This window comes from Pinus tabuliformis, chromosome 8 (assembly GCF_031772625.1).
Source record: "Pinus tabuliformis cultivar Carrire ecotype Pingquan chromosome 8, CPIR1, whole genome shotgun sequence".
NCBI lineage: Eukaryota > Viridiplantae > Streptophyta > Pinopsida > Pinales > Pinaceae > Pinus > Pinus tabuliformis.
Window position 1 is genome coordinate 1,412,705,544 of NC_142294.1, and position 15,381 is coordinate 1,412,720,924.

Genomic DNA, 15,381 nt, shown 5'->3' on the forward strand with positions numbered 1-15,381 from the left:
TTCCTTATCTCTGTAATGGTTGGGGACATAAACATTGTATATGATTACTGGATGGCTGCCTGTTTTGCTGTCAAGAGTGGTTCTGATCCAATTCTGGTGGAGATTAGTTGAGGTTCAGTTTCATTTACTGTTGTCCCAGAGGGTGACAATTCCTCCGAAGGCTGCTCTTGAGTCACTGATGCTTCCTAAATACTGTTTCTGCTGTTCTAAATTTTTTTTCATTTCCTGCTAATCTTGTTTTGTCTCCTGGATCAACATAATTTCTGGTTTTTCACTGTGAATTAGGTCTCTGAGGGCAGTAACTTTAGAGGGGTGCCCTATGCCCCTGCTATTCCAAGATAGGATTTTCATCATTATATATTGGGCATTCGAAGAGGTGCTCGCCTCTCTTGATCTTTGTGGCTTATCTCTTTCTCTTGATGCCCCAGAATGAAGGATTCAATTGGGGTTTGAGTGCCCATGACTATGTCTTTCTAGGCATTCTCATCCCTATGTTGTTTAGCTGATTTTCTGCCCGGTCCCTATTTTTTATAAGTGTCGCTGGTTGCTCCATGTTCTTTCGAAGAGCTTCTAGTAATCCTTGAGTGAGGGGGATCGATGGGGGGCTGAGATGAGGCGATCTGAGATGGATGGGGGTCAGATGGCTCAGAAGGAGGATCTTCAAGGGGGGATTCAAGTGAGGAGAGGACAGGAAAGGGGTTGGAGGAGGAGGGAAGAGGTGGATCAGGCGGAAGAGGAACAGAAGGAGAGGGGGAGGAAGAGAGAGGGCGAAGAGCTGAAGTTCCAGGCTTATCAGACTCCAGGGGAGGCTTGGAAGGAGGAGCTGATTTCTTCTTTTTGACTGTTTCCCAGTGACCTTCCTGCTCGTCGCTCTCTGCATTAACACGTTTAGTACATCTATTAGCAAAGTGTCCATACTCATGACATACCTTACATTTAAATGGTATCTGCTCGTAGTCCAGTTGCTAGACATGGCTCCAATCGTCCACTTTCAGCTTTATTATTTCGGGAAATCCTCTGCCTAGATCCACTTCGACACAGATCCTTGCGCAGGCTTGCATGTTGTCCTTCGGCTTGCTACGGTCGATATATTTGCCAACAACATTCCCTATGGCCTGAACAAACTCATCTCCCCAGCAATGGAGAGGGAGGTGAGGAAGACGGATCCAGACCGGAACAACACTGGGGATGTCCAGTTCTGGGTCAAAATTTGGGGTCCATTTATTGAGGTAAAGGCCTCTGGAGTCCATGAAGTACAACCCGTTCCTGAAGATCAAATCCTTGTCCTCTTTGGATTCGAAATGGAATGTATAGTATCCTTTTCCGCAAAACCTAATTGATATTTTCCCTTGGATTTTATCTGACTTGTTTCGTTCAACCCTTCTTTGGACTGTTCTTGGAGATGGCCAAAGGCCTAAGAATTGTCCTATGAGACCTTTTTCAGCAAGAGATAGTGCTGCCATGCGAGGCAAGGTTGGGGGCAGCTGAACTTCCTGAAGAACATCTAACTTCTTTACAAATTTCGTAATCGCGGGTCGGGGGCGCTGAGGAGGAAGAGATTTCACAAGATCTGCAAATGCTTTCTGAGGATCGGGGTTCTCTCGAGGAGAATCAGGGAGGGCCATGGCGAGGGCCAAGGCCCAGGTCGATCAGGGATGCTCAGGTCAGTGGGCGCGCACGCAACAGCTCTTTGAAATCTCTGCATAAAACCTAGTACTATCCTAAGCTTGTAATAAACACTAAAATTAATAAACCTAAAATAATGTTATTATAGTGTAAAATGTATTAATTTTAATATTATTATATTATAAAATATGTTTATAATAATATTATAAAATGTAATAAAATTAATTTTATTATATTATAAAATATATTTATTTTTCTAATATAAAAGTGTCCATTAATATTTAAATTTACTTATATAAAATTTATTATTATTATAAATCTAAAACTTAAAATAATAATAATAATATTATTAGAATCTAATTTTAAAAATTAATATTATTAAAAACTATATAATATTGCTAAAACATATATTGATAATTTATTAGGCGGATGATCACATTTGTGTAAAGATGATGCACTAAATGCCATGATCCATGTGTCAATGAGGGAGTAAAGAACCTATATTGATGATTGACTAGGCAGTTGCTCACATTTATGTAAAGATGATGCACTAAATGCCATTATTCAGGGGTCAATGAGGGAGTAAAGAATTTCTTTAACTAGATGCAGTCAGCCCAATGTTAACAACAAAGCATAAATATGATATATAATGCAATATACTTGAATTTAGTTATTATCAATTTAAGATATAAAAACATGATTGAAATATGCAATGAAGATATAATTTGAAAGTCCATTAATAAATTTAGGGGAGATAACCTTAATATGTTTAACATTTTTCACTTTCAATAATAGAATTGAAAGTTTAATTAATTAAAGATTAATCAAACCACTTTGAATAAGAAAAACATTTTAATAATTAAAATATATAAACTATATAGCTGGTATAATTTAAATTTATAATTTCTACCAATAAAATAAATAAAATATATACATTTCACAAAATACGTATATAATTTCCACATAATTTACGAGATAAAAAATTTACAATACAAAACCAAAACCAAATTTAAAAATTAGAGAATAAGCTAAAATGGAATCACTGGTAAACAATGCACTAAATTCAAACCACCCATTAACAATCAACTAAATTCATTTATATGAAAATGTGTTTTACAATGAATAATTAACTAGAGGTAAGAAATATAATGAATAATGAAATTTCGCTCAGATTGTTTTAAATAAAAATTTTAAAAATAAAAATTAAACTAAATAACTATATAAAATATTTAAATAATATAAACTCATAAAAAAAAATTGCATATAAAAAAATTCATTTGCACTTGAAAATATTAAATCCCTCTTATTTTATAGCATGAAAAAAAGCTATATGATTGTATTATATGCATCCAACATATATGTACAATGATTCATATGGGGACCTTCATATATGGCTGTATATAGAGGATCAAAACCACATGGAGAGAAGGGATTTTAGGAGCCATATCAGATCTGAAACGGATAGGACATATGGATAAATATTGCTAGTAGCTCTTATGCACAGAATGTTAATTCAAAAGTCGGTCCCATATGCCAAAAATTTATGAAACAAAAAACAACATAGGAGTCAAATGTTGAGGAGAATAGAAAGTCATACTAGATAGACTTCACAATATAGAAAATTATGTACCCGACATGGAAAAGTCTTGAATCTGATGAGAGATGTTGTCCACTGTTAATTGCATCCTCCATATACCCTATGGAGATGATAGCCCCTGTTTTGATAAAGCATCTGCCCTTCGGTTTTTATCCCTGGCAATGTGGGAAATTGTGTAGTCCTTCCTGGTGCTCCACAAATCCTCAATCCCGTTCAACCATCCAGAGAGGTGGATATTTCTAATGATATGTTTAGACAAAACATGATCGATGATAACATTCAAATCTCTAAATATATGGAGCTTTTGTATGCCAAGGAAGTCACTTATAGAGAGGAGTCTGGCCAGGGCCATGGCTTCTACTTTATTGTTAGTTCCAGCTCCACCGTTCCAATGGATGTCATAAACTTGACCTTCCTCAATGATAATGAAAACTCCACACGCACATGTGCCATGTTGAGCAGCTCCGTCAAAATATGCACAAGGAAAACTAGAGGTCTCCTTGGATTGTGTTTGCCTTCCATGCCTGACTTTGGATTGGCGAGGTCGTCCTATCGCGTTATACAAGCAAAGGATAGATTCGAATACTGTTGATTATGGATCCCTTATGGAATTGAAAATAATCATGTTGCGCCATTTCCATATGGCCCAGATAGTTAACAGTGGAATGGGCCTCCATTTGATATACATATTACTCCATCCTATCAAGGCCTCAATGATAGAAGGAGTAGTGACGTTGGAAAAACCAAAATGAGCAGCTAGGTTTTGCCAAATCAACTGCTTTTGAGGACATTGTAGAAAAATGTGCAAATTGCTCTCAGAATTTGATCTACATAGGGGGCATATGGCTGGCCCACACCAATTCCGCTTTTGGAGATTCTCCCAAGTGAGGTTCCTGTTATGAAAAACCAGCCAAGAAAATATAATGATTTTTATGGGGCATCCTGTTTTCCAAAAAGCTGCTAGAAAAATATTATTAGATTGTTCCGATGCTGATAATAATAACTGGAGATATATATGCTTTGCATGAACTATTGGTGAGCCACCGAGACCATTCCAAATGAGGGAATCCCGGTCTGACGAGCGAAAAATGCCCTGTGCTCACATTGCAGTAATGATGGAATTCCATTGTGTTTCCAGAACTCCGGTAAGTTGCATTTCTGTTGCAAATTTCCATATAGGAACTGCTCCATCCCATTTTTGAATGACGCTGGCCCAAAAGAAGAAACCCCTGTTGTGTAAAGCTCTCAAAAGCTAGGTGGAAATATTGATATTTTCTTCCTCACCTACAAAATCATCTATGCCAATAATAATATTAGATCCAGACTGAAATTTCTAGATCAAATTTTTCCTGAAGAAAGGCTCCATTCTTTGAAATCCTCTCCATATAGATGAGGCATTGGAGGATCCAATATTGCGCTGTCTATACCAATATGTCATATCCTGATTGTCCATATACTTATCTCTAATGGCCTTGCTCCAAAGAGATTCTCCCATAATCACTTTCCACATGGTTTTATACAGAAGAGCTCTTCTAAATGTGTGCAGATCCAATAAACCCCAACCTCCCATATTTTTAGGCCGAGATAGCTTCGAAAGCTTGGTCAAGTGGAATTTTTTCTTATCCTTCTGTCCTCCCCATATAAAATTTTCAATCATTCTATTAAGACAATTGATAATAGCTGAAGGGATAAAGAAGAGGTGTGCCCATTAAACCATGATTTGTACCAGCATAGCTTGAGACAGAATAGCGCGACCCCCTAAGGATAAGCATTTGTATTCCCAAGCAGCTATTTTCTTATAGAAATGATCCGAAATCCATGACCAATCAGCCACTCGGTATCCCATAGGTTTCAAATAAAATCCCAGGTATTTCAAACCATGCCAAATGGGTAGAGATTTTATATTAAAAAGACCTGTTAGAAATATGATAAGATCTCCATTTATATTTTCAACATGAAAGGATGATTTTATATCATTAACATACATGCCGGTGGTTTTTTGAAATCTCCCCAAGATTTCATGAAGACATATCCATGTAGTTGTGCACAACAATGCTGATAATAGAATGTCATCAACAAAGAAATTATGCGAAATGAGGATGTTCTTGCATATAGGGAGAGGCTTACATCTGTTTTGCTGAATCGCTTTCTTAATATGTAGGCTTAGAGAATCCATTACTAAAATGAAGAGAAGTGGCGACAGAGAGCAGCCATGTCGTAAGCCCCTGGCCGCTTTGAAGAATGAAGTTGGGACTCCATTAATGAGGATTGAATAATTGACTTCCACTACACAGGCCATGATCCATCTAATGCATCTGACATCTAGGCCGATCGTAGCCAGTAGGCATCGAATGAAGCCCTAGTTCACACAATCATAAGCCTTTTTAAGATCGATTTCCAAAAGAGCAGCTTCTATTTTTCTGTTATGCATTGAGTGTAGGCATTCTTGGGTGAGAGCCACCGCATCTAATATATTCCTATCCTTTAGAAAGACGTGTTGTTCTTGAGACAGATGTATAGATAAAATGTTCCTAATTCGGATAGCAATAATATTTGATATGATCTTGTATAGAACATTGCACAATTAAGTTGGCTGATAATTTGAAAAAGTGGAGGAGAGCTTCTTCTTAGGAATTAGAGCGATATAAGTTGATGAAATGTTTTGGCTTATGAAACCCTGCAGTCTTGATTCCTCAACCATATTTAGAATATCCGTCTTAAATAAATTAAAGAAGTGGATGAAGAAATCAATGGTCCACCCGTCCGATCTAGGGCACTTGTCTTTCTGAAATGATTTCATTGTTGTCAATAATTCCTCTTCAGAAACTTCAGCAAATAGAGCTCTATTTTGATTTTCATCAAAATAGTGGGATATGGGTCTATTCCCCATAGAATATCTTCTATGTCACAAACAGAATTCTTGTTGTATGCCTTTTTGAAATACTTCACAGCTTCTCTAGAAATGGCCTCCTGTGAGTAATGTGTATTTCCTTCCTCGTCCTTGATATCCCAAGTAGTGTTTGCTTCCCTCTTCTTATTTGCAAACCTGTGAAAAAAATTCATATTTTTATCACCTTCTTTGAGCCATAACACTCGACTCTTGAGCCTCCAAGTGGCCTCTTAAACCTCTAATAACTTCTATTTTCTTTTTACTAAGTCCCATATACTTTTTCTAATAGAGGACGACATGGAGGGATATTTAAAATGAGTTGATAAATGCACCAATTTTCTACATATATCCTTCAGTTCCTTTCTATTGGATGCTGATTTCTCCTTCTACCATTTTCTGACCTTTTTCCGAAGAGATTGCAGACAGTCAAGAAAGCACCGAGATGGGTAATTATACTGCTTGGGAGAGATCTTCCAAATATCATTTATAAATTTGTTGATATTTTCATCAGCAAGCCATGTACGATTGAATTTGAACGGATATCCAAACTTGCAACCAACATGATTCCAATGAATAGAAATTGGCTGGTGATCTGATAGAAAAGATGGAATGATATTCATTGTAGGGGAGCCAAATTTTTTAATTAGATTTTCATGTAAGAGGAATCTGTCAAGTTTTTTTGCCAGAAATGAATTATTAGACCGCCCATTGTCCTAAGTGAGTCCCAGACAATTAGGCAGGATGTCTGCCATTGCCCCATGTTTCTTCATTGCAAAAGGTACAGTTAAAATCTCCACCAATAATCAGAGAATCGATTTCAAGTAATTCAGAGGTTAAAAGATTATTCCAAAATGGGAATCGTTTCTTATATGGTGCATATATATTTAATATATTAACCGGGCCTGAAGATCCACAGATGTGAGCCAGAACAAAAATACCAGCGAAGCATTGAAATGCAGCTGCCCTTATCCATTTAGGATCCCACAAAACCGCTAAACCCCCTGACATGCCCACAACATTTGAAGAAACCATATGCCATGTTGGAAGCATCCCCCTGAAATATGTAATAGATTGTTGATTGTCATGCATGGTTTCCTGTATAAGAAGCATTTTCGATTTGGATGAGATAAAAAGGTTTTTAAGGGCCAGAAATTTAGAGTCTACACCAAGGCCCCGAATGTTCATAGATATGATGTTGATCATTTTGGGATATCATTAAGCTAGCTTGCTCTAAGAGGCCTCATGTCAGAGATATTTTCTGCAGCAATTTCCAAAATATCTTCAAAGATATCTTCAAATCAATTTCCTACCAAAATCAACCCGACCACCAAAAATGTCATTTTTATTATTCAGAAGATAATTTATGAAAATCAAAACATTTTTTTATTGCCAAGATGGAACCCTATCTCTGCTTGTCATGATGGAATTATATGTTCCTCGCTTTCTTCCTTACCATCCTCGACGCGTCTTCTTCCTTATCGTTACTGCTGTGCATCTCTAATCCACTCAACGCGTCTTCTTCCTTATCGTTACTGCCTGCTGTGCATCTCTAATCCGCTGCTCCTTATGTTTGGACGTGCAATATGAGTATTGCCTAAATACTAGTCATGGGGGACCAGGATTATCACGTATCTTTTCAAATCAACTGTGTGCAAAAGTCCAGTTATCTATCGAGATTCATGGTGGCAGTTACACAATACTAAGGTTATTTTCCAAAAACTAGGACAATACACAAACTTAAATTATAAGCAACAAAACAAAGATAACACTTAAAGTAAGATAAGTTATTAGAAGAGGAAAAATCCTGCAAATACAAACTTCTCTAGAAGAACTAAACAAAGCAATTAACAATATTTAACTAGGATACTATTTCTTTCTTTCTATATATATATATATATATATTTGGAAATTTTGGATATTGTTGGAGAAAGAAATCCAGTCTCTCTCTTATCTTTTTCTAAAAGAAAAGTGAGGAGGATAACAACTATTATGCCTACCACTAAAGCTAAATAATTTATTATAAGTTTCATAAGATAAATATTTAAAGTTTTACCTGAAATATTTGTATTTTAATTTTTTTGTTTTGTTTGCTAAGTTGTATGAGTAGTGAGATCATTGCACGCTTATTATTTGGCTTCAGAAACCTTTATTTAGGGGTATCTATCTCGTCAAAATCCTTTGCACCGGCTAGGCCACTCTTGCCCTTAACATGGTTAGATTTTTTCCCACTGAGTTTCAAACCTGTGACCATGATGTCAAGAAGTGCTTTGATAGTACACCCATCACCATCTATTATACACCAAATGAACTTTTTTGAATTTAACATTAAAAAATAAAATTTAAATTTTTACATTAATATTAAATATGTTAGATCTGAGACTTTTGTGATCTATATAGTAGATAAATGCCTTTTGGATTAATCACATCATTAGGATACATTTCGAACTAACTAATGTAGTTCATGCTCAAGACAAAGTAGAAAAAAATCATATAATCTTCATAAATAAATAACAAAGATGCATGATTACTAAAAATTTACAATTAAAATTAAATTTTAAAATCATTAACTATATATTAAAATTTAAAAAAATTTCTTTTATTAATTTCAGAAAATTTACAACATTATAAATTATAAATTATATTTAATATATATATATATATATATATATATATATTTCACTGATATGTTTTTATAAAATATTTTTGATACTAAACATGTAAATGTTTTAATCATATTAGTTGAATCAAGGTCGGTCACGAACATTTAAATTTATAGATGCTACACGAACGATTTTTTTATATCTAGGGGCATCAACTCACCCTAACCGAATTCGATTCGAGAGGTTTCCAGTAGTAGTTTTGTGGGGCATAACCCACAGACTTCCAGAACCGACAAAGGGTTCGAAATGAACAGATTCTTGATTTATTTTGTTATTATATATATCATCATTAATAATAATAAAATATAGTTATAGTATATAAATATGGAAATATATTTGATATGTATTTATCATATATATATTTTTTATATTTTATCATCAGTTTATATTTTTATAGATGTTTTCTTTTTTATATATTTTGTTTCAGGTAAATTATATTATTTTTGTTTTTAGTAAAAAATAATTAACTTTTAGTTAATTATAAAAATTTTAAATAGTTTTTATAAAGCGTAATGATATATTAAATTTAATATTTTAAAAATTAAAAATAGATTTTGAAATTTTTTAAATATAAATTTTTATTTTTCTATTAATTCATATAACTGAAGTGATTAATTTTATAAAGTTATAAATAATAATTGTTATATATATATATATATATATACCTATTTCTATTATAATACACATATCAATATCAATATTTACTATTTATCAAATTTCAGTAATTCAAATCTCAATAATTATGAATAACCTCAATGATTATGAATATTTTATTTTTATGTATGAAAAAGTTTTTGGAAGTTTCTATTTAAAGTATTTGATGAAAAAATAAACAGTTTCTATTTAAAGTATTTGATGAAAAAATAAACATAGAATGCTTGATGAGATATTCAAAGTACTTTCCAGCTGTTGTTAAGTTCAATATAAATGAATGAAGTGTCTAATCAAAGTAGTTTTAATCAACTGTTGCCACTAAATCACCATTAAGCCAAATATTAATAATAATTTACTCTCAATGACATATATGATATTATATTATACAGTTTGAGTGAACCTATGGTTAAAAGCATGTGTTTCCTCTTGAGAGATTAGAAGATCAAAACTAGAAAAAATAAAATATGTATGCCTTCTTAAACTTAGGACCAATGGAAGTGAGTCCCTTGTCCGAGAAACAAAAAAAAATCCCTTAACTCTCAATTACTTTTTACATAAAAAACATCATTTACTTTATTTTTGCACGTACTAAACAGCAAAACCCCAAATTACGCTTATATTTTATTTCATATTTCCTAAGTGGCACTTTCTCTTATGCTTCCTGCCACCACAACTACTTTCATGGTAGACATGATTTCTGGAAGGACGTTTTAGTCCTAAATCACAACTACTTTCATGGTAGACATGATTTCTGGAAGGGCGTTTTAGTCCTAAATCATTTGATTTATAGAAAACAAAATGAGGTGCGTGGATGAGTGGGTCATCTATTGTGTGGAGAGTCACATTGCCCGTCCTTCCACGAAAATTGATATGGTTGACAATTATAACATTAAAATTTGAGAATTCCAAGAACCCTGAACTTATCTGTCCACGTGATTAATACTTGACCCCGCCTCTTCATCATCATTTTTATTTCTGAAATCCCCAACAACGACACCTCTGCGCCCCACTCTGTTACGTTGATCATTTTTTTACTCCCCAAGATCGAACCCTATCTCTGTCTCTCGCCATGGAAGTATATGCTCCTCGCTATTTTCTTTCCCCTCGTCAACCCCTCTTCTTCCTTATCCTGGCTGCCTGCTGGGCCTCTCTAATTCGCTGCTCGTTATGCTTCGACGCGCAATATGAGTATTGCTTAAATGCTAGGAATTGTGGGATCATGAATATAACGTATCCTTTTGGCGCAGGAAAGCGTGGATGCGGTCACCCTGCCTTTCAAATCAACTGTATGCAGAACGCAACTCCAGTTATCGAAATTCATGGCCGGAGTTACACAATACTGGGGAGGTACTCTGCTCTCGTGTTCCTTATTGTCAGAGGAGAGAACTGCAATTTTTTCAATCGTCCCTTTAATAATCTTCAGATACACTTATCAGAACATGGAAACGCCTCCTGCTACATTTCGGGTAAAGAGAACCGGACCCTAGATGTGTACAAGTGCATTCGATTCCAAGAACCGGACCCTTTTCAAGATGCATTCGATTCCACAGGACGGCGGCTCTGGAAATGTAATGCTACCGTCTATTACGCTTTCTACAACTCAGGGTATTCGATTCGGGGATGTTCTATGGAACAAGTAGAAGTTGAAGTCGGAAGAGCAGAATGCGTTTCCAATGATAGACAGAGAGACAAAGTCTGCAGATCATGTGAAGCAAGTGGGGGGATATGTGGTTACAACATTTCGGACTCAACATCGCCTTTCCTCTGCTACTGCAAGGACGGACCCCGTACACACAAATTTCCCGGCCACGGTAAGCTCTTTTTTATGGCGTGATGAATTTATTCTGTGAGCTCAAGCAATCAGGCTATTGTAGGTAAAAGTATCAGTCGTTGCGCACTTGGCTCAAAACATCGAATATTATTTTATGTATATGTGGATCCTTCCCATTCCGTGATAGTTGTTATGGCTACCTTGCAGGTCCTTCAAACAAGTCAGCCATTATAATAATAATAGGTAAATTACAATTTTTCTTCCAGGTTTCTCCTCTTTACCCCACGCAGAATTGGTTTCTATTATCCTCCTCTTCTGGGTGTGACCAATATCATATTATTCATACATCAATCTCTTCATTCCACCGCAGGTTGCTCGGTAGGAGGAGCAGCGTTCACAGCAGTAGCACTAGTACTGTTCTTCACGTTTTATGTGAAGAAAAGACATCCTCCTCCTGGTAGCTCCGCTTCAAAAGTGGAGAAATTCCTCAAGGAATATGCTTATGAAATGCCAACGAGATATTCATTCTCTCACCTGAAGAAGATCACAAACAACTTTGCAGAAAAGTTGGGAGAAGGAGGTTATGGTGTGGTCTATAAAGGAAAGCTCAGTTCCAACGAAGCTCCAGTGGCCGTTAAGATTCTTGACAGGCATAGACACAGTGAGGTCCAATTCATGAATGAAGTGGGCACCATTGGACGGGTCCATCATGTTAATTTGGTTAAGCTGTTGGGGTATTGTTTCGAAAGCCCTACAAGCGCACTGGTATATGAGTACATGCTCAATGGTTCTCTCGATAAGTTTCTGTTTGCCAGAGAAGAGCGCGGGCAGCTATTAAGGTGGGGACATTTGCATTCCATTGCTTTGGGTTCGGCTCGTGGAATTGCATATCTACATCAAGATTGAGAAGCGCATCATACACTTCGACATCAAGCCTCACAACATCTTGTTGAACGCAGACTTCGCCCCCAAAAGTGTCTGATTTTGGTTTGGCGGTACTTTGTGGAAAGGAATACGACCATATATCAATGACGGCAGGGAGAGGGACTCTAGGATATGTTGCGCCAGAGGTGTGTGACAGTAATATGGGGCATGTTACTGATAAATTTGATGTTTATAATTTTGGTATGCTCTTGCTAGAGATTGTTGCGGGTAGAAAGAATAGAAAGAATATTGACTTTAGGGTGAGTCTTTTGAGTCGGCTATACTTTCCGGAGTGGGCTTCCCAGATGCTTGTTTCAGAATGAGGTGTTAAAATAAGATAATTACTTCTACATGAGGATTTAGATAAAAATAGAGAGTCAGTTCACTGAGTGATTGTATGATTGAGTGTTTGAGTGTTGAGTCAAATGAGTTGAGTGATAGACTATTTTGAGTGTGAGATTGCATGTAGTTGCATGTCAAGATGTTTTAGGCAGTTAGCTAGTTGGAAAAGGTTTAAATACCCTTCACCAGGTTCATTGTAATCATTATGTTTTGTGTGATCAATAGAAGAGCAGCAACTCATGTTTTATGTGTGAATTGTTTTTTGTCTCCTATACCTTTCCAACAAATTGACATCAAGAGATTCTACAACATCAAAAGATTAAGATCAAGAGATTCTACAACTGGATCATGCATGTGCGAGTAAGAAAATAGTCAGAAGTTTCTCACCCGCTGTAGTTGAACTCATTTGGTTCGTAAACAACATAGATAGAGTTTAATGAAGAAGAAGCCACAGCTGGCGTGAACACCGTTGCCTGGAAAATTGATTGGTCAACAAGCAAGCAAGCTGCAGTTTCGCAGGAAAATGAGCGTGTGCCACAACTCAATACAGAGTCAACGTGTTTGAAAGTCGAAAGTGTTTGAAACTCAAAAGGCTTTAAAAGTCACGTGATCTTTTAAACCTAAGTTGGTACGATTTTGTTAAGTGGTTTTATCATACGATTTCTTTTGAAGTGATTATAAAGAGGTTTTTTTTTTAATATAAAAAGATTTTTTATATTAAAAAATAATAAAGGGTTTTATTTTATAAAGGAAAATTTCGAAGATAAGCGATTTTTTTTAAAATAAGCTTTGCAAAGCTTATTAAAGGAGAATTTTATTTTATTTTATTTTTTTATTTTTTTCAATTCTTTAAATAGAGAAATTTTTGGAGAAAGATGGCTTTCTCAAATTTGCAGCCCCAGTTCCCATCGTTAACAGGGAAAGATTATGATGTGTGGGCCATTAAGATGATGACCACGTTGCATGTACATGATGTTTGGGATTATGTGAAGTTTGGGTTTTCAAAACCTATGAACGAAATAGAAGAACAAGCTCTCACTAATGTAGAGAGGGAACAATGGAAGAAAGACAAGAAGAAGAATGCACATGCGTTGCAACTTATTCAACAGGGAGTGGACCTAGCAGTGTTACAGAAGATTATGACCACGTCTTCAACAAAAGTAGCATGGGATACTTTGGTGACAAACTATAAATGTATGGCCAAAGTCAAAAGTTGCAGAATACTAGGAGAGATTTTGAAAGTCTGCAGATGAAGGAAACATAGGGCATCAATTCTTTCATGAATCAGGTCATAACTGTTGTAAATCAGTTAAATATTTATGGTGAAGATATAAAAGATCAAAGAGTGGTTGAGAAGGTCCTCCGATCTTTTTCTGCCAAATTTGATGTTGTGGTAGCAACCATAGAAGAAGCCAAGGATTTGTCATCATTGACAATTGATGAGCTTATGGGATCACTTCTTTTGCATGAGACAAGGATAGACAGAAATAAGGATTCCACATTAGAGACCGCTTTCAAAAGTTAGGTTTCTATTTCAAGAGAGAGAGGTCGAGGCAGAAGTAGAGCGAGAGGAAGAGGACGAAGCGGAAGATATGGTGGTTAGAGAGATGACCGAGAAGATCATGAACATGCAAATGGAATCAACTACGAAAGCTTCAACAATAATCAAAGAGTTGAAAAATCAAAGGTGAGATGTTATTACTGCAATAAATTTGGTCATTATGCTCGTGTTTGCAGGAAGAAAATAGTTGATCAAGGGAATCAAAGAGCTAATGTCACTACAGAGAGTAATAACTCCATGTTCCTAGCTTTCCATACCATGCATGAACCTTCTGCTAGTGTGTGGCTGTTAGAAAGTGGTTGCAGTAATCACATGACAGGAAACAAGGATTTGGTTGCAAATTTCGATCAATCTGTGAAAACAGAGGTAAAGTTGGGGACTGACAAGACTGTGGAAGTAGATGGAAAAGGAGTGGTCAATATTCTGACCAAGCAGGGGGAGCCGAAGACAATCTCAGAGGTATATTATGTTCCTAGTCTCAAACATAATTTGTTAAGTGTTGGTCAATTGACACAGAAAGGATACAAAGTTATCTTTCAAGGTCAAGAAGTTGTTATATATGACAAGCCCCCAAGCAAGCAACTGATAACAAAGGTGTAGATGATGAAGAACAAACTCTTTCCTCTCATTTTGAATTACAGTGGTCAGGTGAGTTCTTTTACAATTGCATGTTCTGATCATTATTGGTTATGGCACTTTCGATTTGGACACTTGCCCTTTTTTGGTTTAAGATTGTTGCAGCAGAAACAGATGGTTAGAGGATTACCTCCCATCAAAGAGCCTGCTAGTACTTGTGAGTGGTACATCTTGAGTAAACAACACCATAAAAGTTTTCCAAAGGGAGTTGCATACAGAGCAAAGCAACCTCTTGAGCTAGTGCATACAGACTTGTGTGGACCTATGAGGACACAGTTGATCGGTGGAAGTTGCTACTTCCTCACTTTCATTGATGACTACAACATAAAGACTTAGGTTTATTTTTTGAAGCAGAAGCCTGAAACTTTTGCAAAGTTCAAAGAATTCAAAGCTTTAGCAGAACCAAAGTGATTGACAGATCAAGGTATTGAGTTCAGATCGTGGTGGAGAATATAACTCAAAGGCATTCCATGATTGCTGCAAACAACATGGGATCAGAAGACAGTTTACAACCAGGTACACACCGTAGTAGAATGGTGTAGTAGAAAGAAAGAACAGGACGATTATGAACATGGTAAGAAGCATGTTGAAAGGTAGAAACTTGTCTAATGAGTATTGGGCAGAAGCAGTTGCATGTGCTCTTTATGTGATCAATAGATCTCCTACAAAGAGTGTGATGAACAGAGTACCAGAGCAAGCATGGTTAGGTATGTATTGCAG

The 15,381-nt window shown here is 36.0% G+C and overlaps 1 pseudogene across 1 annotated transcript; it reads left to right on the forward strand.

Annotated features, from left to right (window-relative positions):
- Positions 1-1,623: 1,623 nt before the first annotated feature.
- Positions 1,624-12,445, forward strand: LOC149240869 (rust resistance kinase Lr10-like; annotated as a pseudogene). The gene is made up of 4 exons (XR_016245984.1): positions 1,624-1,663; positions 10,675-11,238; positions 11,406-11,441; positions 11,569-12,445. The product of XR_016245984.1 is annotated as a rust resistance kinase Lr10-like (transcript).
- The last annotated feature ends 2,936 nt before the right edge of the window (positions 12,446-15,381 follow it).